We start from the raw sequence: 21519 nt of genomic DNA, 5'->3' as shown, positions 1-21519 counted from the left end.
GAGGATGCACACTCTGAACTGTAAGTGTTTATGCAATGTACTCTATAGTCCCGACTTCACTCTCCAGCGTCCCGGAAGAATTTTTTTTTCTTATTTGGCTCCCTCCACATTTCTCCCGTGTATTACAATAGACCACCTCGAGCCCAAGGTGTCAGAAAAAGTGCACATTGATCCCTTCACTTACTGTAGATGTTGCTTGTATTTCATTCTTCTTTTATGCAGAGGATTTTGTTCATCATGGGAGATACCAACTCGGTCTGGAGGGACGAAGAATCATCTATCTATCTATCTGTTGCCAGACGCCTTGATCCCGTAAGGGGAAGCCACAAACAAATAGCCTCCATGTCGCCCTGTCTCCCGCCATTTCACTTCCCTCCACCCAGCTCACACTCCCCTCTCTCATATACCTCTCCACACCATCCGTCCATCTCATCCTTGGTCTCCCCATCTCTCTCCTCCCCTCCACCTCACTCACATACACTCTCCTCGTTACTCTCTCATTCTTCATTCTCTCCATATGGCCAAACCACCTCAATGTGTTTCTCCTAACTCTTCCTATAACATCCACATCCACACCACAACGCTCCTTCACTTCCTCATTTTTCAGCGCGTCTCACCATGTGACTTCACATGCTCCTCTCAAATAACTCATTTCCACTGCTCTCACTCTTGACTTCTGTCCCTCCTACAAGGTCTAAGCTTCACTGCCATCCTTTAGAGTTAATATCATAATACTGCCATGTAGTAGCTTTTTCACTTCTATCCTCACTTCCCTGCTTCTTATCACTGCTTTCAAGGAACCAGCAACCTTTCTTCCTTGTTGTACACTTTCAAGCATTTCACTCTCTAAACTTCCATCCTTACTCATCACACTACCCAAGTACTTAAACGCACTCACATTTTTCATTTCCTCCTCATCCAACCTCACTGTACTTTCACTGACTTCATTTCTCTCGAAGACCATAACTTTACTCTTCCCTATATTCACCTTTAGATTCCGTTTCCTACATAGTCTCCCAAACTCATCCACCAAGCCCTGCAGCTCCCTTTTGTCATCACTTAACAACACAGTATCATCTGCAAACAACAGTACAGATAGTTTCCAAACATTACTCTCTCTCATTAGGGCCGCCCCAACATTCACTGCCCAACCTTGTATCTCTTTTATAACTCCATCCTTTTACAGACTGAACAACCATGGAGACATGACACATCCCTGTTTCATTCCAATCTTCAAACAGAAAAATTCACTCAGTTCACTATCCACACGCACTGCGGCCTGAGCACCCTCATACATACTCTTCACGGCATTGAACAACTTCCTCTCTACTCCATATATTCTTAATACTTTCCACAATCCTTGTCTATCCACCCTGTCATAAATTTTCTCCAAATCTATGAAGGCCACATACAACTTCTTGCCCTTCTCTAGAAACTTTTCACTAAAGAACTAAGAATGAATATCTGATCTACGTAACCTCTTCCCTTCCTAAAACCTTCATGTTCTTCACCAACTAACTCCTCTGTTATTTCCCTAACTCTGTCAATATGTATCCTACAATACACTTTTCCTCTTACATTAAGAAGACAAATGCCCCTGTGTTTACCACATACTATACTTCTTTTTCCCTTTTTCCATTGTACAGGAGAAAATTATACCTGATTTCCAATCCTACGGGACTCTACCTTCCTCCCAGGCCAATCTGCATATCTTCCACATCCATTCTACTACTATCTCTCCCCCATGCTTCAGCATTTCACCACAAATTCCATCAATTCCTGGGCCTTTCCCCATTTTAACTTTCTTCATTGCTTCCACAACTTCTATCCTGCTGATTTCTTACTCTCTTCTCACATCCTTCCGTCTTCCAGTCATTCCCCAGCCACTTATACTCGCGTTACTTTCATTCTCTATGCTCAACAATTCCTTGAAAAATGAATGAGAAAAACATACATTTAGACGTCGTTTATAAACTACTTAACCGGAAATTACATAAACATTCAATGAACAAGTGCGGCAGATAACTGGGAGAGTGGTAATGTTTTCCTCGGTGTGTGTGTGTGTGTGTGTGTGTGTGTGTGTGTGTGTGTGTGTGTGTGTGTGTGTGTGTGTGTGTGTGTGTGTTTAACAAAAAATCTCTAGCAACAGTTATCCCCTAATAACAAATTTGGAGGAAGGTTTGGGGATTTGGAAAAGTGTTGTCCTGTTGTTTTTATAGAAAACAGTTAAGGTCAGAGGCAAAGGCCAGTTTAACGAGTTTCAGTTCATTATAGACTGAGCTCCTCTGCCTCCCTGTTGGCGACCAAGAGAGATGTGCTGTGACTTTTTTTTACTCACTCCCAATTTATTAATGCAATATTCGTGCCTTTTGCTCTAACATTATTTATGATGACTATGACATCTGTTCCTTTAAACATCACCTATTCTTTCTCAGTGAGACTTAGCTGTCCAAGGCGACTGAAAACAAACCCTTCTCTACATCTTCCTTTTTTCTCTACGTTCATTTCAAATCCAAAGACGGTTGTTGTGTGTACGTAGGCAGCAACATACCTTGCTTTCGTGTACTTAAACATGATTCCTCTGAATTTTCTACATTCTGGCTTCGGCTGTCTTGTCATTCTCTGACTGTGTACATATTCCCTAACCCTACAGATTGTGAGAAGCTCTTTCATTACCTTACTTGTAAGATGGAACACATTCTATCAATTTTTCCTTTCTCTGAAATCTCAATTCTAGGTTATTTGATGAACGCCACCGCCTTGGCCTCTCCAGTCCATTCACTAACCCACCTGGTGAACGAACCTACATCTTTATTTTATCCATATCTTACACAGCACCCCACCCGCATCCCTGACCCCTTGGAAAGACTTCTAACACTTTCACCTTTTCCTTTCTAGCAAGACTTCTTACTCGGTTAATCTTTTCTTTTCATTTGGGTCTTCTGATCACAATCTTATAACCTTAATGTCGTATTGTTCCAGTAGGGCCTATGACCCTTTCCAAGAAACATCGGCTGTGGCACTTTGGTGCTGTTGTTTGGGAGGTCATCAGCCAGTACTTTTATTTTCCCTGGAGTAATTATTGACTCCAAGTCTGCCAGCCATCTGAGTGTGTTTCGTGCATTATGAAGGTTATTCCCTCGGGATTGGAAGTATACGTTCCTTTCTCTTATGTTTTGACTTACACAAAAAAATGGTATTTAACTCAATCCTTCATCACCACTCAACATTCTTTAGATTTTATTCTCCCGGAATTTCTCATGGATATGATTACCTCTCTTTCAAGGAAATTAGGTGTGCTGAGCCGACTTCGAGCCTTCTGTGCCATTTGCTCAGCTCTTGATTTTATATAGGGTTTTAATTCGCCTCTGTGTTGAGTACAACTCTCATGTGTGTTTGTGGGGAGGGGGGTCCCACATACAGCTCTTCTCAGCTGGATGGAGTCAAAGGTTTTTTATTTCGTTAAATCTCCTCCTCAGTGGCCTTCATCAAACTCTCTCCCTCATACTGTTGCATCTTTATCTCTTTTCTGTTGTTACTTCAATGTTACTTCTATTCTGAACTGTCTGTTTGCATCCCTCCTCCATAACGGCGAGTGCGTCCACCTAGCAGCAAACCCTCACCCCCTTTTCTGTCTACCTCTCTAATGCAAGAGTTTACCGATATTCGCAGTTCTTCATGTATGCAACGGGTTAGTTCTGGAACTGTCGTTCTTTGTCCGTGTTTCTCTTTGCCTGTGACCTTCGGTCTTTTTGGTGAAATGTGTCTCAGCATCTCAAAATGAGCGAATCTTTCGTGTTTTATTATTATTATTATTATTATTTTTTTTTTTGGGGGGGCGGGAACTTGCGGGTTTCTAGCCTTTGATAGCTTCTTCTTTGCATTAAAAATTATATGGACGGTTTTTACCCGGCCTATCTGCGTAGGTGTTACCTAATCTGGGTAAATACATTCTAATTGTTGCAGTAATACGTCACGCGCTGTTACGATGCGAATTCATCGAGACTATTTATAATCTCTGCAGTAAGAGTGGATGCTTCAAACCGAATTTAACTGTTTTGTCGTTAAAAAAAAAAAAAAAATCACATGATATATTATAGGTGGTTATGTTGACTTAGTATTCCTTAAGCACTTCCAGACAGGAACAAAATCGTCTGATGGTTGCAAAGGTATAAGAAAATATGTAACGTACTACAGGGATTAGCATTTTATTCCTGGTGCCACTCGACAATTAAATTCAGCTAATAGAAGATGTATGTAGTGCAGATGTTAATGAAAGTTGTGTTTTATATGCCATGACAAAGCTGATGTAACCATTTCAGTTGTTTCAATGCCCCCTTGTTCCTCACTCAGGTTAATTCTAAAGATCTGAGATGACGTATAACGGAGGTTTATTCAAGAAAGAACTGCTATAGATGTGTTCGAAATGATGTCTAACCCCCGACTGACTCAGCGAGCAGGGCTGGCAGTGGTCTGGTCCTTGAAACACTTCGGAGATATAGTATATGGTTACCCAGTGCATATCCAAACAGACCACTTATCTCTACGTGATCTGTTCAAGGGACGAAACTTCACAGGTAGGTTAGCTAGATGGTCTGTCACCATCCAGGACTTCAACCCAAATTTCCAGTATGTACCAGGAAAATCGAATGTAGTCGCGGACGCACTTTCACGCAATGTGGCAGCGGCTGTCACATCAGTGCTGCCAAACAAACCTGATAACACCGCACTAACACCAGAAGTCGTTCAGCATCATCAGCGCAAGGACCCTGTCTGGTCCAAAGTGATTTATTTCCTGGAATCGGGAGATGACTCTACCTTACCTACTCTGCTAGTACCAATTGATGAGTTCATGCTAAAAGATAATATCTTATGCAGGAAAACATTACTAACAGGGAAGGAATTGCCCAGTAGGGAAGTCCACCAACTTGTTGTCCCTACTGATCTAATATCTGCGGTACTTCAAATAGTTCATGACACACCTCATGCATCCCATCCAAGTAAAGATCGATGCTTGAGACAGGCACGTCTTGCATACTACTGGCCAACTATGCGTCGAGATATCAATATACATTGTGACTCCTGTATTTCGTACCACCGTCACAAAGGATCAACCGGATTACCAGCACCACTCTTACAATACCCAATCCCGTCACGCCCGTGGGAACCTTAGCTTAATTCATCAGTTTAAAGGAATTTGCTGATTAACATCAACTGTACTGGTTACATATACATATACAGGTTTAGGTGTTATATATGAAGTATGGTTATATGAGCATAATAATATAGTATGGGTACAATACTCCCCCGGTGAAAATTGAATTGGTGTCTCCTGACACAATGTGGCTAGGAATATAGTAGATATCTTATAACTACGGAAAAAAAGGGGGTGGGGGGTTTACTAGGTATATAAGTAAATGGGTTAATAATTATTGTAAGGTAAAAATATTTCATAGGAGTTGTAGTAAGGGACAGGGATATAGTATATACAATACATGGCCATGTGAAACAAGAAATGTAATTACATGGAAATACTATAATAATGGGTATTTAGGATATACATCTATATCTATATCTATATCTATTTATCTAGATAGATAGATAGATAGATAGATAGATAGATGATAGATAGATATAGATAGATAGATGATAGATAGATAGATAGATAGATAGATGATTTAATTCCATAGTACATTGGTATAATAATAAAAGAATAGTTTGAGAAGTGATATATCAAGTGTTGAGCAAACAAGTATGGAGTCTATTATATCTAGAAAAATCTTATTCGTCTCTTTTCTGTACACTTGTATTGTCTCTGTCGTATGAATCAATATTTGTTTCAATTATTTCACACTCTATTTACTGTTCTATACATACTCTATATGTTTTTTATGCTGCTAGTGTAAAATATTTCTGATCTTGTCTGTTACTATTGTCTCTTCGCTTGTGGCTCATGAACTGTTAGTGTACTCTTGCTCACGATATTGTAAGTCTTTCGTTCATGTTTTTTTCTTTGTTTATATCTTTATTTTCTTTCAATATATGTTAGTTGAATTATTTTGCACTTTAGTTACCATGGATGAGGACACTAAGGATTGCCTGTTTGTACAGCCTGTGGAGGCTGTACTATTCCTGTTGCGATTCTGATCTTTTGAAGGCGGCGTTTCATCTTCCTTAAACAACAGTGCACTGCACAGACCGTGGGAATGAAACCTATCAAAGAGATGACCACTGGGGGAAACAGAAATGTTGGATGTACACATGAACGGCTGAAGGCCATAGAAAACTGGTCCATAATGAAGTCACTTTCATTTAGAAAGGTTAGCATACGCAAGTTTGCAGAGGTGATAGAGATATTATCAAATGGTAGGTTGGAAGTCATGTTGAGTGACTGAATGATGTCATAGGTGTGATTGTGGACAGCTTGGTGGTAACGAGTGGCGTAGGTGATTACAGACTCAGATTTGACGGTACAATAGTCGGGTGCCTTATAGAGACCATTCAAGCACTGAATGAATAGAAGAACCATGACACATGACGGTAACAGTGATAGGGACCGTGAAGAGGAAGTACTGGACGTGGTTGAGATGAGCGTCATGTACTGGAATTTCTGGAGCCGGAGCAAAGGAACAGGCAGAGTGTACAGAATGGTTGCGAACTATGGCAGACTCGCAGGTGCAGCGCTACTTGGGAAAATAGCTAGAAGGTGAGCAGCACAAATACGAGACATTGGGGTAAGGAAAGATCATCTGGCGAGATCTGTTGAGGGGATAAAGGCAATGGAAAGGTGATCATGGGATAGGAGGAAATATTCCGAGAGAACAGATGCTTGCAATAGGGAGTTATTAAACCTGAAAGGAAAAGGAATAAGTTGGAAGAGGTTAAAGGTGATGGTAGAGCGAAGAGGAATATGAACCATGACATTGTTAGTGAGAAGGGTTGCCTCAAGAACTGGATAGCAGAATTCTAGAGAGGAAAAAGAAAGCAGTGGAGACAAGTCGAATGTAGAGTGAGCCCATTCCAATACAGAGCGAAGAGCAGAGATAGGTACTAAGTCCACAGTGACACGTCCATCAACAGCATCAATTAGAATACGAACCAAAGTAGAAACTTGAGAGAGGAGAGAGTCAATGGAGAGTTGGAGGTTGTCAATGTCAAGATTTAGATAGAAGCTCTGAGAGACAACGTTAATTTTAGAAACTTGTTGTCTTAGAATGTCTATGAGGTTGTTCAGAGTGTAAGTGACTTCATTTAGGTGGGCCGTAATCTTCTGCAACATAGTGTGTTGTACCTTAATGACTCGACTCTGAGATTCTAGAGCCGTGGCCAAGTGAGCTACGTCGGATTTGAAATCAGAAAGGTCACGATCTGTAGCCACGCCAAATAATCCACTAAGAATTTTACCTCCCAAGTCAAAGAGACCTCGTTTTACACGTGAACGACCTACTGGTGTCTGACTGGAAAACGTGTTGTTTAGTTGAGAGAACCTGTCATAGATGTAATCCAATTGCCAAGAAATTGGGAGATACAGTGGGTACCAAAATTGATTAGGATTGTGTTTCCCCACGACGGTTGGCAGTTGGGCCTTGATTTCGTCCAATTGGCGTGCGAAGTGAGGAAGGGCGATGGCTACGTCGGCCAGCACCAGATAGGGAGTATTGTACCCATACTATATCTCTGAAGTGTTTCAAGGACCAGACCACTGCCAGAGCTTCGAGATCTGTAACACTATAATTACGTTCGGCAGGGTTGAGGGAGCTACTAGTATGCGTTATTACACGCTTTCTTGATGCTTGATCTAGTTGCAATAAAACTGCACCAAGGCCTGCCCCTGAGACATCTGTGCACAAAAGAAAGGGTTTTGTATAATCAGGAAATGCTAAAACTGGGGTATTTACAAGGGCTGTTTTGAGTGCTTTGAAGGCTTGTGACTGATCTTTATTCCAAACGAAAGGCACATTTTTCTTTAGTGAGTCAGAGGAGCGGCGATTTGTGCATATCCTTTGATAAATCTGCGGTAGTAACCACTTAATCCCAGGAAACTCTTAACAGCATCTGTACTGGTAGGTTCTAGAAAGTTGATGATCGCCTTAGTTTTATCTTCATTGGTATGAATCCCTCGTGCATCAACTACATGCCCTAGGAATTTAATTTTCTTTCTTAGGAAGTTACATTTACTGAGATTAATCTTCAAACCAGCCAGTTGAAGGTCTTCAAATACTTGCTGAAGTTTAACAAGATGTTCAGGAATTGATTTGCTCACAACAATGATATCATCTAGATAGGCGAAGAGAGAATGACCCATCATGCCGCAAAAAACTGAATGGATGAGTCACATGAATACTGAAGGGGCATTCCTTAATCCGAAGGGAAGCCTCTTGAACAGAAAATGTCCAGAAGGGGTGCTGAAAGCTGTTATAGGGCGAGATGATTCTTCCATTTCTACCTGCTAGTAGCCACTGAGAAGATCAAGGGATGTAAAGACTACGTTGTTCTCACCGAGTGACTCTAGTAAATCAGTCAGGACTGGCAATGGAAAACGATCTGGTGCAGTTGCTGAATATACGATAGTCCACTACTGGTCTAAATTGGCCGTCTTTCTTTGGAACTAAGAAAAGTGGGCTATTCCACGGACTGACAGAGGGTTCAATGATATCCTGATCTAACATTTTTTGTACTATCTCGTCAGTCTTGTTCCTCAAGCTGTGAGGCAATCTGTAGGCTGGTATGTAAATCGGTTGAGTACCCTGTACTAGTTCGATGTGGTGCTTCACTAAGTCTGTCCTTCCCATAGGTTCTCCGGGTAAGGCTACTACATCGCGATATGACTGCAATAGATTGACTAATTGATCTTTATGTTGTGGATAATCATCACAAGTTAGACTTGAGAGTAGGTCAGGTGAAAAAGTCGGAGCAGATCCCTTAGAGTTAATGGCATACACACCAGTTGGGTCACTATCATCATCATCATTTTTAGTAGGTATGGAGATTTGTACCTCTTGGCACTCCCCTACGGCCGATGGGTAAACCAGGAAGTCTCCAATCTTTATACCACTTTTAAGCTTCAATAGAGCGTTAGTGACATTTAGCAAGTACTGATAACACAAGCTATCCTCTAACACAGCACACAATGCCGACTCATAAGTTAAACCATTCACACAACACGTCTCTGGTAATGTTAGTACATCCACACCTTGTTTCGCACCTACAACACGAACAGAGACTTTGGTAAACTCATGCGGCAACAAAATCGTGCACTGATTTGTTACTGCACGCTTCGTCTCTGCGTGTTCTAGACCATCATTCAAATTTTGTGAGGTAGCTATCTGAGACGTGTCTGTCGGCTTTAGTGCTGTCGTTAGAGTGGTTATCATGATCTACTGTTGAGTGCGTAGAGGATGTCTCATTAGTTGTTGGTGAATTTACTTCAACGCTCCCAGGAAGTGGTGGATTTATCTCTTTACTCTCAGAGAATGAGGAGCATTCACCTGTACTCTCAGGTAGTGGTGAGGTTAGTGAAAACTGAATGACTGAGTTTATTTGGGAAAGGACAGGACGTGGATAATCCATGCCATATACTGGGAAGCCATAAATATCTATGCTAGTAGAAGATGGGATTGGAGCGATGTTGTATGCTGCCATGGTGGTTAAACCTAGAATGGCATCTGCTGGATATTTGAGGTCATTTGGAACATGAAACGTCACTGTAAAAGGTGTCAAAGCTTTATCTAATTGTATTTTTAAAACAACTTGTCCTTTGACCTTAAACTCTGAGCCATCCACACCACATAAACGAATGTCAGGTGGCTCAAGAATTCCGACCTTTTTACCTGTTCTTCTAATGCTGTTTAAAGAGTTTTCAGATATCAAATTTACCATAGACCCCGTATCCATGAAAAACGAGGTTTGTACGACTTCACTCCGTCCTAGAATCATTAAGCCTGAAGAAGTTATAGGCCCCACCTGGCGAATGGGGAGTTGATCTTCTGTAGTTACGTTATATGTTTCCAACACGGGCGCTCCCCTTCCCCCGACTGGCGGCTGTTTAGGAAACGACACTCCTCAGTAGTGTGAGTCGTACCGTTCTTATGATTTTTTGCATTTAGGGCGATGCGGTCGCGAGGGTGTACGTTGTCTACCCCTAAGTCTACCATTACGAAGTCAGATCACTTCCATCTAAAACAGGTCCAAGCTGGCGCACGGGGCGGAGCATCAGAGTGACGTCAGCTGACACGAAACCCAAGTTAGTTGATGCCTGACCGTGGTGGTGAGTGGATGTATGCTGCACTCTCCACATCATGACACATTATCAGTCCGAAGTGAGGGAAGGAACTGAAATATGTGAGGGAAGGTATGGGGGTGTGAGGGAACCTACTGCTATGTTATACGGTTAAACGAGTCCGCACTTCTTCCCCTTCTTCGTTTTCCCTTATTTTAGATGTTTAATTTGAGTCTGCCCTTTTATAAATTTTCCGTTACTTAAGCTGACTGACGTCACACACAAGCCACGCCTCCCTGCGCCCTGAGAGAAAGTGAACCGACTTGGTATTAGTAGACTTAGGTCTACCATGTGAGTGATGTCGTCGGTATTTACGGTCGCAGCTGGATTCTCGAATCTCGATGTCCAGTGTTACCACAGTGCCAGTACACGATCGAGGATTCTTTACCCCGTCGCACATTGGACTGGTCATGACCGCAGGTTGGTGATATGTAACGTGAAAGGGAACGGTTAGTGTTAGGTTTTCCTCTCGTAAGTGGTTGCGAACGTGAGTAATCCGATGAAGCAACTGAGGTGTGGAAAACTTGGGAGAATGAGGAGCGATTAGTGGCCTGACGAGTGAGGTTTGATCCCGTTCGTTCCTTAATGGCCTTTGAGATGTTTTGAATTTTGTCTCCTGGGTTGAATCTTATCTGTAGGGCTAGTTCTTTCTGGTTGGCATCAAACCAATTCATAAATCTCACATAACCCAACAAATCTCCAAAGTCATTAAGTGAAATCATAAAGGTTCCATTAATGTCTTTTACCCATTGGGTGCCACGCAACAATTGGCACATCTCAGAACTGTGGCTTTCATCGCAGCTGCTGCCTCATACAATTTTGCATCTTTAGGTTGGACTTTCATGTTCTCCTGAATTTGGTTCAACAAGTTAGTAAAATCTATGAGAGATGCGACATTTGAATACTGACAACAGAGCTGTATTAACTCATGATGCAATTCATCAAATGTTTGACAGTCCTCAAAATGCCCTGAAAGAATCTCGGCTCCTATTGGTGACTTGCCCTGGTGTAGTCGACCCATAAGATGAGAGACTTTGAGAGGTTCAATTGTGATTTGTCTGTTACGAATGTCCGTTTCGACCTCTCTGAGGAAGTCGTAAATGGACACTGAGTTATCTTCTCCGGTATATTTGGGGCGGTTAGCATCGTCCAAATATAATGTCTGTGGAGGGGGGTGGGTTGATTTGCCATGGTTGGAAGAGGGTGAGGTTGGGGGAGTGAGGAAGTAACTGAAGTAGTTGGCTGAGAGGTAGTGAAGGTAATGGTAGTTATGTGTGGCTGGACTGGGAGCTGAAGTGTTGTAGCAGAGACAGCGTGGGAAGTGGAAGGAGAAGGAGCTGAAGGAAGTTCTAGAGAGTCATTTAAAGATAAAGGTCTATCTGGATTTATTTTATCTGGAGGAAAAATATCTGGGTTCTCTAGAGCAGGAGTAGTAGTAGTGGTAGCGGTAGTAGTAGCAGTGGTGATGGTAGTGAGAGTGGTATGAAAATGTTCAGGTTTAGGAGTAGTCTGGGTAGATGAATATTTTTGATACGATCGACCACTACGAAGGTAAGTCACTGAATCGTCATTATTGGGATCTACCTGCTCACTTTCGGTGTCTTGTCGCTGGCAACGGGTGAGAGCTCGGTTTTTGCAAAATACGACATGTAGTGAAGTGGGGAAAATTTTAAATGGTAATGAGAATGAAAAAGTTTTATATACAATGTGAGAATGAGGACATATGAAATATTTGCAATGGTAATGGGAGTGAATATGTACAATGGAGGCAAAAGGAAAAATCAATCGGGTGAAGAGCAAGTAGGTGAGACGTGAGCGTGGTGGGTGGTGTGGCTGAGAAGTAAGGTAAATATAAGTGATGCACGATAGGGAATAAAAGACAGATGAATGGTAATATGAGGTACAATCTGTAGAGAAAATCCGTAGAATAATATCTATAGAAAGGCAAGGATTGGGCTTATTAGAATAAACTATATATTTACATATAATGAATACCGAAGGTTTGAGAATGAAGGGAAGTCTTGCTTGGTGGAGGAGAAGTTGAGACGTTACTTGAATGAAAATCTCTCCCCGGCTGCGGAGGTGAGGGGGGGGGGAGATGACGTCACAAGCTCGGGCGACGAATGGGAGGCCAGCTGAGGGTCAGATGATCACCAGCGGGACGTTGATTGGAGAGTGCCGGCGATGACGTGGAGACACATACCCTGGGTAAGGAGCAGTTGTCAGGTTGGCTTTTTAAAAGCCAAGTTCCTCAAATTTGGCTTTTTTTTTTTTTTTTTTTTTTTTTTTTTATAATGGTTGGCTCGAGGAAATAGCTGGTTGGCTTTTTTTTTTTTTTTTTTTTAAGTTTGGCTTCTTTTTGGCTTTTTTTAATTTTTTTTTTTTTTTTTTTTTTAAGTTTGGCTTCTTTTTGGCTTTTTTCTCTGATACGTGTTGTTTTGATATTAGTGAAATATGATGCTGCTTATAGAACTACGAATTCAACAGTTAGAAATAATTTCGTTCCGCATACAATAAGTTAGAGAAAATGTAATATTCTGTTTTCTCTATACTGTAATCAACTCTGTAAAAGCGACTAAGATCAGAATACAATAACAAACTCTCAGCTACTGCCTCTGGTATGTACGGTATTACATTTTGTCTACATTATTTAAAGGTTCCTTTTCACTTGATGCTATGTCTACCCTTCTGTAAAAACTTCTTGGAAAATTATAGTTAAGCGAAATCAAAAATTAAACAAATATAAAGAATTGAATCTAGGCTATTAGCCTACTGGTACTATTTCAGATAGGGTATTTCCTAAATGGGAGGTGGGGATGTTATTTTAAATGAACTTAGGCCTAGCTCTGTATATCATACTGACTATTTTGATTCTAGGCACTGGGGGAAAAGTGTGATCTTGGCTCTCGGGTTATATATATAGATTTAACATTTGTTATGTTATATAGATTTGATTTATTTATGTTGCTATGTTATATACCCCTCTATGAAAATATTAAAAAGGAAATTAAAGTCTTTTTTTTCGTATTTCCTCTAACCATTATTGAAATAAAAGGTATGGCCATTCAAAAATTGTCCGTACACTTACTATATGATACATAGCAAACAATGATTTCTGATTAGACATTCTCAGTTACCACTAATTTTTAATTTGCTTAGTGTATCCATATCAGTGACCACTGATCACTACACAATTTTCATTTTTCAACCAAAGGTAGCGGAACTCAGTTTTGACTGGTCATACCAGGCCATTTTAGTGCAGATCTATAGTAATATTTTATCTTAAATTTATTTAATATATTGAGAAGGGTTGGCTTTTCTTTAGCCCATTATTTTGGCATTTTTGCCGCAGTTGTTGGCTTTTTTAGTCACATTTGAGCAAAAGTTGGTTTTCTTCTCTCTCTGGAAAGCCTGGCAAATCTGAATGAGCTGGAGGGCCTCAGTTGCCAGGCGGTGCGGGTGGGGCCGGTGTTACTTGATCAGCAATTTGGAAGGTGGGGTTTAGAGGGGGCGTTTGGGGTGTGGTGGGGTATGTTGGGATGGTAATTTTATAATTATGAAGAACAGGAGGGGCGTAAGAACTGGCACTTGATAGTTCCTTACTGAATTTCAGTTGTATAGCAGCTGTTGAGAACAGGTGGTGGTATAAACTTCAGGGAAGTGGTAGGAAGTTTCCACCAAGGAAGACGTAGGTGTCCCAAACACAAAACAGGCAAAAGGCAGACGTGCGGCAGGTGTGGTAGGGATGGTGAAGGAACAAGCACCTGTAGTAATTAAAGTAGGACTCGCCTACGTTTGCGGCTGTGGTGTAGCCCGCACCTGTTTACAGTGTTGCCACGTTTTCTATACCGTTATCTCTCTCTCTCTCTCTCTCTCTCTCTCTCTCTCCTGGCGGGAAATGTGAGCCACCCGGAGTACTTTTGATTCTTTTATAAGTTATTTATAATTGTGCTTTCATTTGTTAATTTGGTTTTGTTATATTTAGTGATGCCGACAATGCATTCAATGCATGCCCCTCTCCTGCCCCTCTCTCTCTCGCTCTCTCGCCGACTGGGTGTGGAAGTGTTGCCGCTCGCGAGTGAATAATTTTTTTTTTTTTACTTCGGTATTGGCATATGCCTACTATTTTGTCCTACATATTAGCTTATGATTATAAATGTGATTATTCCTCGTCCTTAAAATTATGGTAAAAGCCGGTAAATGTGAGCATTTTTCCCTAGCAACACCTGTACAAGCAATGGTTGGGTATACGAAGGTACTTTACCGTAGGCCAGACTGGTAAGTGTTGCCACTCAGAAGAATTACATGAATTATTTCTTTTACTTTGGATATTGGCATATTTCTTCTTTTTTCAGGCTCATTATCTTATATCCATAACTGTGATATTATTAACCACCCTAAAACTACGCTAAAAACCATTAAAAGTGACTACAATTTCTTTTAGCAACACTGTACAATATGTATGCCATGTTTCTGTGTTACTGTATAAATATTTTATGCATAATAAGATTACTGTTGATTCATCCATCAAAATACACAAGTGTAAGTTTTATTCATCTGAATTTATCGAATTTGTGATGCCTTGTACATAAATAGCTTCCGTTTCACATCGCAAGTTGGGGAAACATGGCACCATTGTACACAGTTGCGAGCCACACCACAGCCGCAAACGTGCGCGAGTCCTACTATAGTCCTGTCATGGCACTAAATCACTGTAGAGGCGAGGTGAGATCCAACACACCACTGCTACCAAATTGTTTCACAATACGTATAATACATAATGGTATTCTTGGTACATCCAGACAGTAAACATAACATTATAGATAGCCCCTCCGCAGCGACGGGGTTAGAAACAATTCCCGTCAAAGGTATCAGAACATGTGTCTAGCATTGCCAAAATAAATCGTCTTTAGAGAGCAAAAATAATTCTTATAATTCGTCATAGGATTGAAAGGTTATGGACCAAAAAAAAAAAAAAAAAAATCGACCGGTGATAAGAATAAAACAAAGTAAACACCGGCAAAGTGTAAAGGATAACACTGTTGTGATGATTCTATTAGCGAGCATATGCTAAAATGTTTTCAGTTGTATCCTTCTGATAGCATGGAACATTTTACATAGTCTTTGATGTAGTTAACGTTTTAATGTCTGTATTATTTACCATTTTATTATATGCATTTGCACGGTGTGCTGAACTGAGTTTGTATGTAAAAGTATATTTTTTGTTGATTTGTGCTGTTGTTGTTGTTGCTCAACATCTACACTGCTGATGTTGTTGCTCGACCTCCGTCTACTTGACTCTACTGACCTATCGGCCTCAAATTAGCAACCACAGAAAATTTTTAGAAGTAACCAACGTTTTCTTTTATTATTTTTATGGTTTCCAATGCAAAATACCGTGTTTTAATTAGTTTTGACCATCATTTTGGGGGGAAAATCCCCCTTTTGTAATTTTGAGTAAGATTTCCAAAAGTGGGTTTATCCCCTCAAATCAAGATCAAAATTAATTGAAAACACACTAATCTGCATTAAACTAACCCAAACTAACCTAACCTAACCTGACCTAACCTAACCTAGGGCCTGATACAGACCGAGTGCAAACGCCTGCACCAGCCAATATGGCGCGACATTCATCCGCTACTGAGAGATAGCCTAACCTAAGCCACTACATGACGACCCCTACAAAATTAGCTCCCCCAACTCAAACTAGGCTTAAAAGGTAAATCTTGGTTAGAATAGTTCAGGGACGTAATATAATGAAAATCGGTAACGTTGGTTACTTCTAAAGTTATATCGCAACCACCTTAATTGAGTCATGCCGCAGGCACCCAACGCTGTTGATGTTACGAGTGTGTTTACATCTTGGTGTACTATGATCTGTGCAGTGTTACAGTATGTGAATTGTGCCACAAGTGTCTAATCTATCAAGCTGGGCACACGTCGTCTGTGATTCTATCTATCTATCTATATACCTAGGCTGCTTCCCCCAAGGAAAGGGAGGTAGCCGAGACAGGACGACACACTCCCCAATTACTCATCCGTTCAAACACATTCATTCTCATCTTAGCCCCAAGGGGAGAACGGACAGATCCTCACCGCACCACACCGCACATGGGTCAACTGCGCAATGCAATCAGTGACATCCGCAGCAGGGCCCGACAGCAGAACTGGTTTACCCCTGCCACATCATAACAGACCCATCCCCTTACCCGTACCTGACCTGACTAGCTGATCAGACCAAATGCGGGAGAATATCCCCTCAGGTCTGCGTCATCACTTATTCATTCACAATTTCTCTCCATTTATTTCTGTCACGCACAGCCACTCTTCCTTGCTCAACAGACATCCCTCTCGCATCCAGTGCTCTCTTCACACTGTCCATCCATCCTATTCGTGGTCTTCCTCTCAGCCTTACACCTCTCACATCAGACCTAGTTATCTTTTTCACCAATCGCTCATTATCCATTCTCTCCACATGCCCAAACCATCGCAACACCCTCTGCTCAACTCTACCAGCCATCTCCCGAACAACTCCAGTTCTCCTTCGCACTTCATCATTTCGCACTCGATCCATACGCGTTACTCCACACATACTCCTCAGACACCTCATCTCCATTATATTCAAACTTTTCCTCTCTGCTACACCCATATGCCATGTTTCAGCCCCATATAACGCAGTCGGTACCACAACACCCTCATACAGCCTTCTCTTTACATCCATTCTAAGCGAACGACATCTAAACACTTTTTTCATTCCTCCCAGCACCTTTCCTACTTCATTTATTCTAAACTTCACTTCTGCATCTATTCTTCCATCCATAGCAACATGTGACCCTAGATATTTAAAACACTCTACCTCCTCAAGCAACTCACCATTCAAAACTATATTCATCCCCCTACCATCTACCCGATTCTACCCGACCAAAATCTAAGTTGGAAACGCAGAAGGGCTCGGTGGTATCTTGATCAAAGTTTAACTGGTGAACTAGAAGAGCTCTGTGAATGGCCTCTCCGCTGAGTGGATGTCTGGTAGGTGCTTTACCGAATTCTGATCGAGGTGTTGTAATGATCTGCGCATGAAAAGGGTATGAAGATGTTTATTCATTGTTTGTGTAGGAGCGTCAGTGGGTTGCATGTTGTCGGAGAGGGTCTGGTAATGTTTGTGTGAGGATGATTTTAAGTGCTTGGTTGTGTTGCGTAATTCTGTTATAAAATTACAAGGATGTGTGTTGAAACAAGCTGCTGCATAGACTTGTGTAGTTCTCGAATAGAGATAATCGCTATCAGTGAGGACTTTAGGTTCAGAATAATAATAAGAGATAGGTGTAGGCCAGTATTGGTGCAGCAACTGATATTGCTCAGGTCGTTGTTCTTTATGGTCTGCAAGGTTTTGTAGTAGGTTTTACTGTATATAGGATGTGAGTCCATGCTGGGGAAGCATTAGACATCAATGATCTGATATATTGTTTGTATGGTAGGGAATGTGTTTGTTTCATTTATGGTCTCAGTGAACTTGTGCGTTGTGTTGCAATTGGTAATAACTTATCAGTTTACTTCTTACTGGGATTTGTGTGTTGCACTGTGTTTGTTAATACATTCTCATTCGTGTTATCTCAGTGATATATGTGATGGTACTGTCAGTGAACTCGTCTGCTGTGTTCAGTTTCTTAGCACATTCTGTGTTTTATTGGGCTGTGTTGCATTTTTAAAGTGTGATGTATACTGCTGGGCACTGTTGGGGTGTTTCACAGATTTTATGTGTTTTGTGGTGTATGTTGTATTCAATAGTAAAACCTGTATTGTACACTCTCTGTAACTTGTGTGTTGTGCTGTATCGGTTTTGTCAGTAACTTCTTTGTATTTTTTGTAATTTGTGTTGTATCGTGTGTGCTAGAAATTGTATGCGTTCTCTCTGTAGCTTGTTTGTGTTATGCTTGGTCTTTGAGTATGATTGTGTTTTGCAGTGTTTGTTAGAAATTTTGATGGTGTGTTTTCTCTACATCTTGTGAATTGAAACGTGCTGGGCTCTCTTTTATATATATATATATATATATATATATATATATATATATATATATATATATATATATAATCCATCAACCAATCCTACGTTGCCCCATGAGGAGCGTAGGAGCCCGGGGCTAGGCAGTTGGTCCTGACATTAAACATGAGAGTGACCAACCTCACTCATCCCTGAGTGGCATTATGTGAGCAATAAACCCCAACCACTCCTTGGATATAAACCTTCACCGGCTCAATCCGACTGGAGCACAATAATTACCCACTAAACCACCAGACGCCAAAACTTGGTTATATGGTTACCACCCAGCATAGTAAATAGTTTCCTGGTGTACAGGAAATCATTTGGCTTGTCACTCAGTGTAGAGTCACCCATAGGCAGAAGGAAGAAGAAAGAATGAAAGGATGAAAGACAGAAGAGGGAGTATTAAGTCACCCGTGGGCAGAAGGACGAGGAAAGAATGAAGGAAAGAAAGAAGAAGATGGAAGGAAAGAAGGATGGAGGAGAGGACAGGGCAGACACCCGAGAGCAGCACTACACTGAGTGAGTGGATGGTGAGCGCCCCCACTATATATATATATATATATATATATATATATATATATATATATATATATATATATATATATATATATATATATATATATATATATATATATATATATATATATATACGTATTGTATATTAGTATTTTGATGGTTCTGTCAAGGAACTTGGGCTTTGTGTTGTCGTTTGTCTCTTGGTAACTTCTGCTTGTATTACCCTCGCATACTGTATTCTGTCTGTACCTTATACGCTGTGTTTTCTTGTGTTGTGATGGGTCTGTTTGCCAAATTCTTTTTTATGTTGTGCTTAGTATTGAAAATGCATGATTTCTGTTTAGTATGTATGTTGTGCTTTATGTTTATTACTGAAATTGTAAGTTGTGTTTAGCACTGAAGCTCTATTTTGTGTAGAACCTGGTAGTGAACTTGTGCCCTGTGTCGAATGTGTCCATGAACTTGCTTGTTGTGCTGTGTCGTGCTGTGTTCTGTTGTTAGGCCTGTACCGTATTCATTATTAGTGGGGAACTCTGATGGACTGAAGCAAATAAAAATGTGTGCTGCGGAGTGCTGTACTTGTATCTTCGTGATTTGTTTTTATCGATGATGTTCCTTATTTCAACCACAAAATTATCGAGTCTCAGATAGTGTTGAGTTTGTGGTAGTTATAACATCCTGTGGCGGCAACACTGTTCCGCTCAAACCAGTGGGAGGAACTATTTCTAGGCCGTGACCGCCCTGCAAGCAAGGGAGAAAGCATTGCAGAATACAGAAGATGAGCTGCCAGCATTATGGGGATACCGGTACGCGTATTTCATCTCACTTAAGTAAACAAATGAATTTTGGTTAGGGGATTCATGTGCATGAGATATGTTGGCGCTCTTTATTGCCAAGCGGACCAGAGATGATACCATGAACTAGAGATAAGAGCGAGATATAAAATTCTTAGTATATGAAAAGCTAACCAGCAAGGAAGATTTCATTCATTATCAATGTTGCTACAATAACAGAACGAAATCGGGTTTATTAATGGTTTTGTTTAATGAGAACTTTTAAATCATGGTGTAAAAAATTCTCAGAGATGAAGGTAAATACAATTCTACAGGCATTAAAGAAGTTGTGTTACCTAGATGGCTGGCTCGTAAATCTGAAAAAAGAAAAGCAAAAAGGACATTGAAGAGGAACAGAGGTGATAATATGAACAGGAATAATGAAAATACAATATTCATATTCATCCCGGCTTCAGGCAAGGCTTCCTTAACAGGAGACTGATTACAAAAACGGGATTATGAAAAACTGCTTCATCAGGGGTACGGGTCATCCAGCGGATAAAGAGTAAAGTTGAAAAAGATATGATAATGGAAACGGTATTATCCATAGTGAATGCTGAATTAGTTAACCCGAAGTTTAAATAGGTCTTACAGAAAGTCGAACGGATAATAAGGAAGATGAGTCCTGCAAATATATTAGTGCCAGCATCTGGCAAATTAGCTACAATCTACGTTTTTATATATTATAAAGAAAAACTTGAGAAAATCATTTAGACACACACACACACACACACACACACACACACACACACACATTATACTTGTGTGTGTGTATATATATATATATATATATATATATATATATATATATATATATATATATATATATATATATATATATATATATATATATATATATATATATATATATATATATATATATATATATATATATATATACAAAATAATTATCTTCATTCATTGCTTCGATACTCTTCGCAGCTATCACTGGCAGAGAAGTCGTGAATACGCAGTAAGGGTTGGTACATCTGATCCTTACCCCCCACAATCTTTCCATCCCCGCCCCCCATTCTCTTTCTGTCTCTCTGTCTCTCTACATATCTGTAACCCCCGTAGCTTCATTTCGTGCATAATAATGATTCATAGCAATGGACATACAATGCTCAAATGAAGGTCTCCAAACAGTAAGGCATTATCCACTTGAATACTAGATTATATGGAAATGAAAGCGCGGTTTGCCTGCTTGCCATCCATCGTATCAAATCACCTTAGGATTTCCTTACACGTTGTGATACAATGACAGTCATCATTATCATTTTAAGAATGGGTTGATGGTAAGCATCACCTAACTGTACAGTATATACCACATACCTTGAACAACGCAGTAGGTACCGTAGAATTGCGATAATATTAACTACATTAATGACACGTAAATGTAGCAGTCCATGATTTATGAAACTGAGAATGATATATTACCAGTTTGAAGATGATGATGATGATATAAGGAAGGGAGGGGTGAGATCGGTAGGCATATTCGGAATGAGTTGCCTACAAAACTGCTTCACCTTGGACAATTTGGGCATCTAATGAGCGGTAGGAGCTTTAATGTTGATTCTGAATCTGATTTACATTGCACACCACCATCATCATTTATAAGTTTTATGAAAACTATGTTGATACTAAAACTCTCTAGGTAAAGTAAAAGGCAGTGACAGTTAATAAGCAAAACAAATTGCTTCGTAAATGGTACTACGAAGCCTCCGGTGCCACTATGAATACGGACCCAAGGCTCAGCAGATCAGGGATACCAACCAAACCTGGCTGGGGCAGGGTACAGTTTAAGGATTTGAATTTCATTAAATCAGGCTTTACTGATGTATCAGAAG

General features: G+C 40.5%; 1 pseudogene; it reads left to right on the top strand.

Annotated features, from left to right (window-relative positions):
* Window positions 1–21158, top strand: part of LOC145398427 (cytochrome c oxidase subunit 3 pseudogene) — a 191565-nt pseudogene extending 170407 nt beyond the window's left edge.
* Window positions 21159–21519: the final 361 nt, after the last annotated feature.

This window comes from Coenobita brevimanus, chromosome 45 (assembly GCF_032717465.1).
Source record: "Coenobita brevimanus isolate Jiangsu-jjx chromosome 45, ASM3271746v2, whole genome shotgun sequence".
Taxonomy (NCBI): domain Eukaryota; kingdom Metazoa; phylum Arthropoda; class Malacostraca; order Decapoda; family Coenobitidae; genus Coenobita; species Coenobita brevimanus.
This window is presented reverse-complemented; position numbering and strand designations above follow the sequence as displayed.